This window comes from Mytilus californianus, unplaced genomic scaffold (genome assembly GCF_021869535.1).
Source record: "Mytilus californianus isolate M0D057914Y unplaced genomic scaffold, xbMytCali1.0.p SCAF_1, whole genome shotgun sequence".
NCBI classification, from domain to species: Eukaryota; Metazoa; Mollusca; class Bivalvia; order Mytilida; family Mytilidae; genus Mytilus; species Mytilus californianus.
The window spans coordinates 55,890,272-55,900,541 of NW_026262581.1; positions in this window are offsets into that span (position 1 = coordinate 55,890,272).

The following is a 10,270-nucleotide window of genomic DNA, read 5'->3' on the forward strand; positions in this document are numbered from 1 at the left end:
ATTTTTTGGATGAGTAGAACTGTGATAATTGGAATTGTTTTTTTGTGATGTTGTAATTTTTTCCATTGACGTTTGTCATACACTTATTCACGAATTACCCTTAACCCGGAAATTTACCTTGATCCATTACCCTTAACCAGGAAACAATTTTTTTTCTAAAATATTTTTCAACAAAGCAAAATATTTTATAGTAGGTCTTTTGATAGGATATATAGTTAAGTAAACACATTTTTTGAATGAGTAGAACTATGATAATTGGAAGTATGTGCCAAAACAGAGCACACTATTATAGTCATATCTACCGACTGAATTGACGTATCTTAATTTTCTAATAAATCATCGTAAACTTCATTTATGTCACCCAACATAAAAAAAATCTCCTATATTAGACGGCAAATTGAATTTTTGTTCTATTGCTTCTTCTACAGAATATCTTCAGAAGAGGTCCATATTCATTTTTTTGGACTCTTCACCAGAAGACATTCTGGAGATGTACAGAAGAGACCAATAAAACACGCCCTTGGTCTCTAGTGGAGAGTTGTCTAATTGGCAATCATACCACATCTACATATTTTTTTATACTATTCATTGACATTGTTTCTTAAAAATCGTGTAAAATTAGTCGATGAATTGAATTAAAAAAATTTATACAGGTTAAATGAACATTACAGATATAAAAAAGAAGATGTGGTATAATTGCCAATGAGACAACTCTCCACAACAGACCAAATGACACAGAAATTAACAACTATAGGTCACCGTACGGCCTTCAACAATGAGCAAAGCCCATACCGCACAGTCAGCTATAAAAGGCCCCGAAATGACAATGTAAAACAATTCAAACGAGAAAACTAACGGCCTAATTTATGTACAAAAATTGAACGAATAACAAATATGTAACACATAAAACAAACGACAACCACTGAATTACAGGCTCCTGACTTGGGACAGGCACATGCATACAGAATGTGGCGGGGTTAACATGTTAGCGGGATCCCAACCCTCCCCCTAAGCTGGGACAGTGGTGTAACAGTACAACATAAGAACGAACTATAAAAATCAGTTGAAAGAGGCTTAACTCATCAGATGGATAAAAATACAAATACTACAAATACAAGTGGACGTGGCCGGGTACTTGTACATCCAAACAACAAGAAGACACTAAGTACAGATCTGAGAGTACTCGCAGTTACTGACAGCTAGTTCAAAGCCAATAACAACTAATAAAAAAAATCATGCACCTAAGACTAAATTATCAATCCGTACACATCCAACATCCAATGGATTTAGTGTAAAGACGTCATAAACAGTCAGAGAAAAACATGACCTTGTGCAATACCAAGATACAGGTATCGACAGATTGTAGATCCATGAATGTATATATGTATATAACAATAATATTTAGTTTGCTTTTAATTTCCTGATAACAAAATCAATATTAGTACCAATAAAAACAAAATTTAATGATCTAATTACAGTGTTGAATTGGTAACCTTTTAGAATAAGTTTATTTAAAGGATCGATAAGTTTACAAGGATCGTTTCTAAATTTCGGGGCACGGTAAACAATATTGCCGTAAAAATTGGGATGTGCAATCCCGTTTGAAATAAGTTTTCTACAGGTACAACCAAACTTCAAAACCAAATCTTTATATCTGTGGAAGAATTTAGTAAAGGTTTTAAGTAATTTGTGGTAACGAAATCCCTGGCTTAATAATTTACCAGTAATACATAGATTACGTTCGTTAAAATAAAAAAACGTCACAACAGACACGGGCATAGCGAACGAGTTGTGAAATATAAACACCGTAAGATGGTGCCAAAGGAACATCACCATCCAAAAAGGGAAAAATCGTCCCTTTTGTCGTAAATTTTAGTGTGGAGTTTCCCTTGTAAAACCGAAATATCCAAATCTAGGAAAGGACAGTTGTTACCGTTTAAATTTGATTTATTTAAAGTAAGTTCCTTTGGGTAAATTTCGACAGTATATTGAGAAAATTCTTTATTATTTAACGAAAAAATATCATCAAGATAACGGTAAGTGTTGTTGAATTTATCAATTAAATGCAATTTAGACGGGTCTTTACTGAGTTTGGTCATAAACTGTGATTCATAACAGTACAAAAACAAGTCTGCTATTAAAGGGGCGCAATTAGTGACCATAGGAATACATACAACCTGTCGATAAACTTTGGTGCCGAAACGTACATAAATATTATCAAGGAGAAAATTAACAGCTTCAATCATCTCATCACACCTCCAGTAAGTATATCTAGCATATTTACCTTTCTCATTAGAGAAGAAGGCTTTAAATGAGTTGCAGCAAATATATTTGCATTCAGATTTACCAAACGACCATTTGATTAAATAGTCAAATTTTTGTTTGATAAGATTGTGTGGAAGTGTAGTGTAAAGAGTAGAAAAGTCAAAACTGCCAACAGAATCAAAAGGACCACCAAAAGCACGAAAGGACCACCAAAAGCACGAAATTTATCTAAAACATCCAAAGAATTTTTTACTCTCCAAAAATAGTTAATTCCACTATTTTCATATATTATATTATAAGGTCGTTAATGGCTCTTCCTTCACTTTTATTTATGTAAATGCTAATTAGCAATGACTGAATGGTAACAGATGTATTTGGTTCAGTTGCACATACGTCTTATTTCAATACATAACAACAAAGGAAGGGGATTAAGAGCTGTGGTTAAAAAGTATTTGAAAATTGTGAGTTTCTATTGTATCAGTAATATTTAAATTCGGTTTGTGATAATGTTCGTGTAGTTGTACAGTATTTGAAACTAAGGTTGTCAATTTAAGATCAAAAATCACTAGCCGCAGATAAGTTTTATTTCAGTTCAGTAGTAAAGGATCACTTAGATTTGTCAATTAACTCGTTCTTTTTTTTTTAGGTTATAAACGTATGCTCAACATATTCTCTTATCCACAAGTGGTGTCTAGTGTCAATTCCTTATTTCGTTGATTTGATTTATTTGATATATATATTTTGAACAAAAGTACCTATTTACCAAATCTTCATTCCCCTCCCCCTCCCTCATTTTGAAATTGAAAACGGACTTCGAAAAATACCGCGAATGTGAGCTGGTTCCTATTTTATTTTTTCTTATGGGTAACAGATACAGGGGAGATATTATTTTATATCTCGTTTTATATCTCGTTAGCTTCTATTCTTAATTCAGTATTAGTTCAATAAAAGGATAACTAAACTTTAAAATATACATAAAAATGACAATTCATTAATATGATTTACCATCTCAAATAAAAGAACTGTTTATTAATACTTGTTGACATATTTACTTCATAAAACTGAAATTTCAAGGATAAAAGTATTTTGTAAAAGTAAATTATCGGCATAAAAGTAATTCCCGGATAAGTGTATGACAGACGTATTTAAAGCTTATTGTATTGTATAGACACATGGCAATTGGTGAAAACTATATGTTGAACTTCAAATCTTGTTTAGTGGTTATGTATTGTTTGATTCCTGTCTCATTAGCGTATAACCACATCTTTATTTGTTCATATTAGGGTAATAAAAAATTTTAAAAAAAAGAAAAAAAAAAAAAAGTAACGAATGAAAACAAGTTGCTTTCTTTGAAAAAAGAAAAGCAATACGTGAACCTAAGATCACAGGTCACCAAAAGATTGTTGCTGATTTTTTGTTTGCATTTGAACTGAAATAATTGACTGTGAATAGAAGAAGATAATGGTGATGCTAAACTACCTTTATTAAAACTATGTAATTGTGTGTACATTCTTGCACACGTCAGTTGAAAGCAATGCTCGATAGTTGAGAATATAAAAGTGTATATTTACAGCTACTATTTGAATGAAAATTTTAAAGCTCGGCTATATTATTTATTACCTGGGAATATAAATAATTTCTTCATAACCCTTTTGCATATGGTCAGAGTACACAGTTATTTCGTAGTGCATTTCTTTTAGACAATAAATGAAAATAATAAAAATCCCACCTGCGCTTTCGTAATAATATTTTTACAGTGTGTTGTACTACTTTTTGGACAAATTATATCAAATTTATAGAAAACTTCATCGGCTCTAACTCAAAAAATGTACCATAGTACAAATATTTATATGCTATTTGATTGAACCATTAAAACAAACAAACAAAAAAAGAATTGAAATTGTATAATAAACATGCATTCCTGCAGGTGAACTTTTTCCAAAAATTTAGAATATAATATCAATAAACACAAATGTTGAGTATTTAGTGATGGACATTGTATTTATCAAATGAATCTCTTTTTAAATATAAAACAGAAGATGTGGTATGATTGCCAATGAGACAACTCTCCACAAGAGACCAAATAAACAGAAACTAACAACTATAGGTCACCGTACGGCCTTCAACAAAGAGCAAAGCCCATACCGCATAGTCAGCTATAAAAGGCCCCGAAATGACAAAAATAAAACAATTCAAACGAGAAAACTAAAGTCTATCATTCGACTATATGAATATATTGCTATACAAAATATAAGCAGAGAGTTATAAATCCACTTAAACAGTATAAAACAATTAACATTATGATAGTTATTAATTTTGTTATAATTATTGTAAAATAATAAGTACGTTTTTTTGTGAGATGCAAGGATTTAAAATGCGTGTGATTTGAAACGTATTATTTATTCACGACCGTTTAAAATTAAGATATTAAGCTAACTTTGGGTACGCATCCCTGCTCATTGGTGCTCATACATTACAAATAATTTTCATAAATGTAATATGACTGTTCAAATCTGTGAGACATGATAATGCACGTATAAATTACAATTTTAATTATATTCTATTAAGAACAAATTCATTCTCAGTTAAACTTAACAATAAATATTCTCTTAGTCTGGTAGTATCTATTAATGAAATTAGATTTTTGTTTACAGAAAAATCTGCTTTCCGACCACATTGTTTCCGACCTAAGATAAATATTTTAGACAGAATAATCGTTTTTATAAATTTTCGTTTTGCTTTCCGACATATTCTCATGCTATGATCTAAATACACAATATCAAATGATAAACGTTCAGAAATAATCAGTTTATTCTGGGTCATTATATATCAGTTAACTATTCCCAGGTTTTATTGTCAAAATGCACGACAACACGCTGTTTTAATACACAACACAACGGCCAGAGGGACAGTCTCAAAGCATAAATTATATAATTGCGTTATCATCATACTTGATATTTAATAAACATTCACATTATTAAAAACACAGATGTTTTGTCAAAAGGCAAATAGGTTCTAACATATAAATGATATTTAAATGCAACCTAGTCTTTATTGTTTTACTTTCCAATTTACAAATGAACTTTGATTGTTGAAATATACATTGTCACGTGGTAGCCTAGCCATAGAGGGACCGTATCAAAGACATAGACTACCTGTATAAATGATCGAAAATTTCGAGAAGTTCCGAGAATCTTGATTCCGAGGTATATCGAGTGGCCCATAGACACTTCCAAAACTCGCCAATATATAAGCGTGAACCCCGGAGGTGGTTCACGCAAAAAGTAATTAAAATTTGAAGATAAAATCCTCAACTCATACAGAGGATTGTGTTGACGAAATCTCACTGATATCGATTTTGTAATTTTGCTAGAAGAGTGCATGTCCTGCGATATGCACTTTTCACAATTAAAGTACAAGATATTGGTTAACTTATATCTAGTACATAGTTTCTGTATCCATATGTAAACTAAAATAGTGTGTTATCTATTATGAATATAACAGTATATTAAATCTTAAAGTACATAAAAATATAATATTTTTTAAAACATGAAAGTTTTTATCACGTAAACCAAGAAGATGATTTCGAACCGGAACATCCTCATATTCCTTAATAAAATGAATGCAACGGTATTCTATTCCTTATAAAGTCAGATCCCTGGAAGTCTTAGAATTAAAAAATATGATAATGGAATGTTTATTATAGGTAGGTGTTTTAAGTTAACTATTCTCAACTAAAATGATTTGCTGTAAAGAGTAAAATCCGTACCGAGTCGGGAGGAGCATGTTGAAATCAACTTTTGCTGTTTAGTAAATATACAAAATACGTTTCAGCCTTCCGCACATAGTTTGTGCGTACACAAATTATTTGTCAAATGAAAAAAAGAATGTGTGATTTAGGCTGACCTTGATTTATTGATTGATTGTTGGAGTTTAATGTTACTTTCGACACTCTTTGCTCTATCATGGTGGCTTGTTTTTATTGATGTAGAAAGCCGCAAATGTCCGGGGAGAACAATCATAAGTCAAGCCTTACTGAAACCCTTCACAAACTATGAAACATAACCTATATCCGTCCCGATTTCAAGACAAATCTCCCCGAAGACAACTCGGACAGTCTATAAAAAGACAAGTCGACAGACTATAGACATTTCGGAAGGTCTAACATAGGGACAACTCGGACAGTCTATAAAAAGACAAGTCGACAGTCTCTAGCTTTGCTCATTGTTAAAGGCCGTACGGTGACCTATAATTGTTAATTTCTGTGTCATTTGGTCTCTTGTGGAGGGTTGTCTCACTGGCAATCATTCCACATCTTCTTTTTTATATCTAGAGACATTTCGGAAGGTCTAACATAGGGACAACTCGGACAATCCCACAGACAATGGCTGGAGTATCATTTGATCGATTTGAAAAGATATATTGGAGACAACTGAGACCGTTAAAGACACAACTGGAACCGTCGATAGAGGCAATTCAGTCTTTTTGACATTTACTATAATACAATAAATCCCAAGTCCCCGGTATGACAAATGTGAACCAATTAAAACGACAAAACTAGAGAATTCATGCTAAAACAATAAACCAAATTAGAAATAACATGCAGCAATCAACGACAAGCACTGAATTCAATTTTTTTTTCAGTACGAATACCCCCCCCCCCCGCCTTTTCCCCTTTCTATCTGACATAAGAAAGTGTTCTAACAGCTATACAAGCTATAAAAAACAGATGGAAAGAGCTTGAATCATCTGGTCGACACGGAGCACAAACACGACAAGACACAAAGCACCGATCTAAGAGACTAGCAGTTTCTGAACTTTAGTTCAAAGCTCACTACAAGTAACAAATAAATCAATATTTACCAGACTTAAATGATTATCCATAACATAATAGCAATACATATTAAGCTATGTTTTAATTTATTGAAAACAAAACCAAAGTTATAAGTAGAACTCTTATAAAACATAGAATCGATCATTTTTTTTTATTTGAAACTACTGGATATCTCTTAACATAGACTTATTAAATTACGCCATAAAGAAACAAAATTTAATTTTTCTGATATCTTTTAATACAGATTGGTTGTCCTTACTTTTTGTCAGAATATACTAGTTTTTCTTAATCCGCGCCTATAACAGAAAAAAGGTTTTTGGCTATCAACTTTATGGTTTGATGTAATAAATATTACTTAACTGACACGTTAACGAAAGTAGAGGCAGGCTCTTGTGTAAGCTAAGCCGTAAAACTTTCTTAGAGTCACGTTTTTTATCATGGGTTTTATTGTAAATTTAACATAACCTTGTTGTAAAGTACATACAGAACCAAGTCCATCTTGGTCACATGTTCGGCCAAACATGGACATATTTATATAATAATTTCTGTTTATTTAAGACCAGTATATATTGTCGGTATCAAAGTGTATGATGATTTTTTAATGATATAAATGACGAAAATGGTAAGTTTGAGAACATTGCATGAATATTGTAAACCGATCGAAAAATCAGGATAAAACTATGCATTTAAGTGGATTCATCTTTAAAAAAATGAAATAACCGATAAAAAAATATCGAATCATTAGCGTTAAAATGAGGAAATTCAGAATTAACAAAAAACGAAAAAACAGAACACGCCCTCACAAATTTGATTCTCGTTCAATATAATGTCGAGTTTGAAGAAAGTATTTTTCATATTTCTTATATTCTTAGTAAGGACAATCAATGCACAAGCAACGTGATTAGTATTCAAACTAGCGATAACGACGAACACGTGCAACGAACATACCAACGGAATATTATGGCTATACAAACTCCAATCAAAAGTGTTAGTTACAATTAAGCTAGAAAGTAATTGCTCTTTGTGTGTTTAAACGTGCCGACCCCTGTGTCTTTATTGATTTTTTTTATGTTTGTGTCATTCTTGAAATTTATTTTTTTGCAAATTCCTATTTCGATTTTTTTATTTATTTTGAATGCCATTGCAATTGTCAGTGATCTTCGTAGGCATTAAGATATGTTTAGCATTGTTAGACCTTTCCTTTCACCCCCGAAAACATTTGAAACAGACAATTAGAGGGATAGTTTAACGATATATCCAAACACTACATCATGGGACAATGAACAAAATGACATGCAATGACTATTATATTGGCGCGATCTCAGTATGCTTTACCTAGATGAGAGTCGCATTGTACTTATCCTTGAAAAAGTCACAAATTATTTTTATTGAGACACAAAAACGTAGTTATACTATTTTCCCAATCTATCTTATTTCAGACGACATTTCTTGTATTCGTATTGATATCAGCTTTTCAACAGCTAACAACCTTTGCAACAAATCCCGTGTTCACACACAAAACACGCCTCGGAGAAGTAAATGGTATTGAAGTGAGAGCATACAACACAACAATTTATCAGTTTAAGAAAATTCCTTACGCTAAGCCACCGCTGTCTTCACTTCGTTTTGAGAAGCCGAAAACATTTGGTTCTTGGAACGACACATTAAATGCTACAGAGTATGGACCAAATTGTATGCAAAATTTCTATTCATCAAATAGCCGCTTAATTCCAAATCATGATAAATCGGAGGATTGTCTTCATCTAAATATTTTTGCTCCAAGGGATGTAAATAAAAATAGCAGACGACCCGTAATGATTTGGATTCATGGTGGAAGTTTCACAAACGGACAGGGTATGAAGTTTAATGGAACCAAACTGGCAGCTGTAGGTGACGTCATAATTGTCACCATCAATTATAGATTAAACGTTTTTGGCTTTGCCAATGCTGGTGTAGGATCGGTCCGGAATATTGGACTATGGGACCAAAGATTCGCCATTATATGGGTTAAAAACAACATCGAGGATTATGGGGGCAATCCGAACATGATAACAATTTTTGGTGAATCCAGTGGTGGAGTAAGTGTAGAACTTCAGGCAATGAGTCCAAAAAATAAGGGATTATTCCAGAGAGCTATATCCCAAAGTATTTATATAGATGGCATCAGGGACAGGGATAGTTACGAATCACTCACAAGAGAAATTGGCCGACTACTGAATTGTTCGGAATGCAAAAACGGAGTAAACTCGTGTTTAGATTGTCTAAGAATAGTACCAGCTAGCAAACTTCTAAAGGCATATTCCGATGGTTATTACAATATAAATAGTGGCTTCGGACCTACTATCGATGGCGATTTTATACCAGCTAGTCCTGTTGTTATGTTATCAAACCCTTCGTCTGAATCATCACAGATGTTCAATAGTATTGATTATATGGCCGGAATCAATGATTGCGAGTCAGCCATACATTATTATTATTCAATCAAAGAAGAGAAACATTTTGACTTAACAGATGGAATTCCAACAGATTACCTTTGTAATTATTCAATCCCATACATTTCACGAGTGTATTTTATAGAGTGTGATAAACTTTCACAGGAAATATGCAAAAAATACTCTCCAACCGATAAGTCTAATTCACTGTCACATGAAACATCGTTAGCAATTAATGTTCATGGAGATTTTGGTTACGCTTCAGTTACTACTCGTGACTTAGATTTTCATACCAGAAGTAGAAAAGGAACGTTCCAATATCTTTTTACACATAAACCAACATGGGGACTTTTGAAGGAACGTCCTAGTTGGTCAGAATGCGGCGCAAATCATGGTGACGAGATTGCCTTTATTTTTGGTTTGGAGACCTGGTATCCAAAAGATATCACTATCACTCAATATGAGAGTAAATTATCTTCCAAAATGATGACTTTTTGGACAAACTTTGCGAAAACAGGGTAAAATGATTTTTATTCTAATATTTCATAGGATATTTATTTTTTACGTGTTGCTAAATAATGAGCATTTAATTTTTTAATTTTTTGTCTTGAATTAGATCTAGTACTTAAAATACTATAAATCACTTTAAACTAAAAACATTCTGGGTTTAGAAATTGAAAACTAAATAGCAATTGTTATCTTGAATTTAAGAGTACAATGGCATCTCATTTATTCATCA